Raw genomic sequence first — 6119 nt, 5'->3', positions numbered from 1 at the left:
ATTGGGTCTAAATTAGTGTAATTGGGCTCGATCATGATTTAATTGGGATTTAATTTCATATTTGTTCTGATCTAAGTCGGACTTGGATCGAGCCGAAACTGGACCTAATTGTATCTCTCATGAGTCGGACTCATGTGGAATTTTTTCGGGTCAAAAATCATTCAAATGGGTTGTCAATTTGGTTTAGAACCAAATAGGCTTGCTTTATTTTAAAATGGGCTAACCCATTTCCTATTTGACTAATCCTAGTTAAATGGTTACGGCTGACTTGTTTTTAAACTCCCATAGACCCGTGGACCACTCCCCCTCATGGACCCTTAAGGATTTTTTTGTGAACCGCGATGGAGAAAAGCCTGGGAGGAGAAAACAGAGCCTTCTTCCTCCCGGCTTCGTCCCCACACCGTGCCACCGTCTGGCCTCCGGCCGCTCTGCCGTCTGGACCGGAATGTCCGGTTTTGAACCCGCTACATTCTGGTTAAATTTGATTTTTGAAATCCGGCTGTTATCGGATGGATTTACTGTTTTTTCCCCACGTTTGTTTTTGAAACAAACGTTATAAATTTATAACGTATGGATTCGTAAAGACAGTCATTACTCCTCTTAAATCCTCTCTGCGTTGGCCTATAGATAGACCAACGTTTTCCTCTTGAATACAGAACGAATCAGAGAGAAAAAGGTGTGAATCTGTCCGTGAAATTTTGGGAAGAAACTTCACAGACAGAGGCGGCTTCGGTGGGATTTTTCTAAAGGAGAAGAGGAAGAGAGAAGAAGTGGTCCTTCTCTCTCAATCTTCTCCCAGTGGCAAGCATTCAGATCCGGCTTTCTAGTCTCCTCTCTTCTCCTCTGCGATCAGTCCAAAATTGAAGCTCTCGGGTTGGAAACGGGAGAGAAGGAAGAAGAAGAAGAGAAGAAAAGAAAAGTGTTTCTTCTAGGGTCCTTTTTGCAAAAAGTGGTTTTGCAAAATACAGATATCGTCCAACCTTCCTACGAAGCTCGACGTGCGTGCGAAGTAGAGGGCTTGCAGATCCAGGCCTTACAGAGCTACCTTCAGGGATCTAGATCCAGATCCAGATTCAAATTACCTCGACCAACTTCCGCTACGGGCTTGAGGTAATTTTACATAAAAGTTAAATTTAATATTTATAATTGTTATAAATAAAATAAAAAAATTAAAACTGATTTTTCATGCCTGGCGTTCGATTTTATCGGACAACTCGGAAATTTTTCCTTCAGAATATGCGCGAGTCGACTCTCCTTATGCGCCTGTAGACTTCGAGTCGACTCCCGACAATGTGCGAGTCGACTCCCCCTCAGCTGCCATCTTTGCGAGTCGACTCCCGCAAATGCGCGAGTCGACTCCCCCTTAGGAGCCGGCTCTGAAACTTACTCGAGTCGTCTCTAACCTTGGCACGCACCTAAAAGTCATGCTATAACCGTGCCAAATGAGGGAAAATCACTTAATTGGGATCTGATTTGATGATCATTGAATGTAAACTCTATTTTAACCGTATTCTAATCATCAAAATCAATTAATCTAGTGGAAACTCCCACTAGGATGGATCAATCACTCCTAATCCCCTCCTAAGCACGCTAAACCTCTCTTCACTTAGGGGTTTTGTAAAAATATCTGCTAATTGATTATCAGTACAAACAAATTGGAGTGACACATCACCATTCAATACATGATCTCTTATGAAGTGATGTCTTATCTCAATGTGTTTAGTTCTTGAATGTTGAATTGGATTTTTAGTTAGATTTATGGCACTTGTATTATCACAATTAATGGGGATTTTAGCTTGTTTAATGCCATAATCTTCTAATTGTTGTTTAATCCACAAGATTTGAGCACAACAACTCCCGGCTGCCACATATTCAGCTTCTGCAGTGGATAATGCAACCGAGTTTTGTTTCTTGCTAAACCATGAGATTAGGTTTTCTCCTAGAAACTGACACGACCCGCTGGTACTTTTTCTATCAAGCTTACATCCAGCGAAGTCTGAATCTGTGTACCCTATTAAGTTTAGGCTAGATTCTTTAGAGTACCATAGCCCTATGTTCTTAGTTCCTATTAAGTATTTAAAAATTCTCTTAACTGCAGCTAGGTGTGATTCTTTAGGATTAGCCTGATATCTAGCACACATGCAAATACTAAACATAATATCAGGTCTACTTGCAGTAAGATATAGTAAAGATCCTATCATACCTCTATAAAGTTTTTGATCTACAGATTTACCTGATTCATCTTGGTCTAATTTGCATGATGAGCTCATGGGGGTGCTGATTGATTTGTTTCCCTCCATATCAAACTTCTTGAGCATCTCCTTGATATATTTTGCTTGATTGATGAAGATGCCTCCTTCAGATTGTTTGATTTGAAGCCCGAGGAAGTAGTTCAGCTCTCCCATCATGCTCATCTCAAACTCACTCTGCATCAAATCAGCAAACTCTTCGCAGAGGCGATTGTTAGTAGCACCGAAAATGATATCATCAACATAAATCTGTACTAATAGCATCTCCTTATTTTGCTTTTTCAGAAATAATGTTGTGTCTACATTTTCCCTAGAGAATTCATGTTCTAATAGGAATTTACTAAGTCTCTCATACCATGCTCTAGGTGCTTGTTTTAATCTATAAAGTGCTTTGTTCAGTTTATACACATGATTAGGGTATTGATGATTTTCAAAACCAGGAGGTTGTTCTACATACACTTCCTCATTAATATATCCATTTAAAAATGCACTTTTTACATCCATTTGAAATAGTTTGAAATCCTTACAGCATGCATATGCTAATAATAGTCTAATAGCCTCAAGTCTAGCTACGGGAGCAAAGGTTTCATCAAAATCTATGCCTTCTTCTTGATTATAACCCTTTGCCACTAGTCTAGCCTTATTCCTTATAACAATTCCATTTTCATCTAGCTTATTTTTATATATCCATTTTGTACCTATAATTGGATATTTAGAAGGTCTCTCTACTAGATCCCACACTTTGTTTCTAGTAAATTGGTTTAGTTCTTCTTGCATTGCATTTATCCAATTTACATCATTTTCGGCTTCTTCTATATGTTTGGGCTCAAAGTGTGAAACAAAAGCTAGATGGTTATTTAGATTTCTAAGTGAAGCTCTAGTCCTAACCGGTTGAGATGGATCATCTAGAATGAGTTCCTTAGGATGCCCGTGAGCATACCTCCAAGCTTTTGTTAGCCCATGATCCACAATAGCCTCTTGGCTTGATGATTCTCCTTCAATCAACTTTTGATTATCATCTTGTAATCCCATCTCATCTATCTTTTCCTCAAGTATTTCAACATCATCATCAAAATTAACTTTCTTACTAGAGGAGATGTCACTAGAGTCATCAAATACTACATGTATAGATTCTTCTATGACTAAGGTTCTTTTATTAAATACTCTATAGGCTTTACTAGTTGTAGAATAACCTAAGAATATTCCTTCATCAGATTTAGGGTCAAATTTCCCTAGATTATCTTTCCCATTATTATGCACAAAACACCTACATCCAAAAACATGAAAATAATTAACCTTTGGTTTTCTGTTTTTCTACAGTTCATAAGGTGTTTTCTTTATAATGGGTCTCAATAGAACTCTATTTAATATGTGACAAGAGGTATTAATGGCTTCTCCCCAAAAGTACTTAGGGAGGTTACTTTCACATAACATAGTCCTAGCCATTTCCTCTAGTGTTCTATTCTTCCTTTCCACAACTCCATTTTGTTGTGGTGTCCTAGGTGCTGAGAAATTATGGGTTATCCCCTTTTTACTACAAAATTCATCAAATGATTGATTTTCGAATTCGGTACCATGGTCACTTCTAATGGCTATGACTGAAGACTCTCTAGCATTTGTTACTTCCTTATGGAACTTCTTAAACATAGAAAATGCTTGATCCTTATGCGCTAGAAACATGACCCATGTGTACCTAAAGTAATCATCTACTATAACTAGACCATATTTATTTCCACCTAGGCTTGTTGTTCTAGTTGGACCAAATAGGTCCATGTGTAGTAATTCTAGAGGCCTAGAAGTAGAGACACATTTTATGGATTTAAAAGAGTTCCTAGATTGTTTGCCAAATTGACATGCTTCACATATTTTGTTCTTTTCAAATTTTAATTTTGGCAAACCTATCACGGAGTCTCTTTTAACTAGTTTAGTTATTGTGTCCATGCTTGCATGACCTAACTTACGGTGCCATAACCAACTAGCATCATTATCTTTAGTTTCATTTACAACTAGACATTGGTTATGTTTTGCAAGATCTTCTAGGTCTACAACATATACATTTCCACGTCTAATTCCTTTAAAAACTAAACTGTTATCATTAGGATTTGTTATAATGCATAGTGATGCTTTAAACATAACATCATATCCTTTATCACATAATTGACTAATGCTTAACAAGTTATGCTTAAGACCATCAACATATCTAACATTATCTATAAAAGCAGAAGGGGTGATTTGAACTTTACCAAAACCAATGATGTGACCTTGGTTGTTGTCTCCAAACGTCACAGCACCTCCCTTCTTAGCTTCAAGGGTGAAAAATTGATCTTTATCACCCGTCATGTGCCTTGAGCAGCCACTATCCAAATACCAGCAGTTTTTGTTAACTTTGGCTGCAAGACACTCCTACACAAGCAAATCATGTCATCTTAGGTACCCAAGTTTTCTTGGGTCCTTCATGGTTAGTCAAGTTGGTTCCTTTTGGAACCCATACCTTTTTAATTTTTCTTTTAGTTTTACTTTTCCTAAAATTACACACATTTACTTTATGACCTACTGTACCACAACAAAAGCAAGTTATTTTCTTAATTTTAGTTTCCCCAGCTTTTACAAAGAAGTTACTGAGAAGTTTTTGTTTATTTCTTGGTTTATATCCTAAACCCGCTTTATTAAATACGGCTCGTTGATTATTAAGTATCATATTTAACTTTTCAGAACTATACGTAAACCTTTCAACTAAAGGTTTGTATTTTCCAAGTTCTTTAGTTAATGTTTGATTTTCTGCTTTTAAATCATTTAGTTCTTTTGTGAGATCCTTGTTTAAGATTTGTTTATGGTTTTTAAGTTCTGAAAGTTCCTTAGTTAGTTTTTCATTATCTTTCGTTAAGTTGTTAGTCTTCTTAATTAAGAGTTGGTTGCTTGTCTTAAGTTCTAGATTTTCTTTGGTAAGATTATCTTTATCCTTAATTAATGAATCATGCTTATGAATGTAAGTTTGGTTAGTTACTTTTAGTTCTCTGTTTTTAACATTTATGTTCTTATATTCAATCATTAATTCATTAAACGCATCATAAAGTTCATCAAATGTAAAATCAAAATGCGTATCGGAAGTTACCTCGTTTTCGTTGGCCATGAAGCAGAAATTTGCCTTCTCTTCTTGTTCTTCATCCGATGATGAAGATGATGCGTCGGAGTCCGATAGGGTGGTGACAAGGGCTTTCTTCTTCTTCTTGTACTTGCTGCCCTTCTTTAGTAAGGGACACTCAGCTCTGATGTGTCCCGGCTTTTTGCACTCATAGCACCCAATCCCCTCATTTTCTCTTTCCTTACCTTTGTCCTTGCGGTAGGAATTTGAGGGGCCTCTCCTTTGATGATAGGACTTCTTGTGGTTGATGAATTTCTTGAACTTGCGCACAAGAAGTGCCTCACCACCATCTTCCTCATCTTCTTCTTCTTCACTACTGCTACTGCAAGATAAGTCTTTGTTAGATGAAGTAGATTTTAAAGCTATTACCTTTTTCTTATGGGAGGACTCTTCCTCGTTGTGTTGTTTCATGGTGAGCTCGTGCGTCATAAGGGATCCAAGAAGCTCCTCAAGTGGTAGCTTGTTCAAGTCCTTGGCTTCTTGGATTGCCGTCACTTTAGCTTCCCACGACCTTGGTAGACACCGAAGGATTTTCCTGACAAGCTCACTGTTAGTATAGTTCTTGCATGTGATTGTTTCATTTGAATCCATTTGAATCCATCGCATCATCTTTAGCTTTTTAGGCCATTGACAATATCAGTAAACCTAGTGAACATGCATGTGATTGTTTCATTTGAATCCATTTTAAATAGTTCATATTTATGAACCAAGATGTTTATTTTGGATTC

The sequence above is a fragment of the Phoenix dactylifera genome, chromosome 13, assembly GCF_051530095.1.
Source record: "Phoenix dactylifera cultivar Ajwa chromosome 13, Ajwa_hap1_PhDact_Kaust_v1.1, whole genome shotgun sequence".
Lineage (NCBI taxonomy): Eukaryota > Viridiplantae > Streptophyta > Magnoliopsida > Arecales > Arecaceae > Phoenix > Phoenix dactylifera.
The sequence above is the reverse complement of the archived record's forward strand: the minus strand, read 5'-3'. Positions refer to the sequence as shown.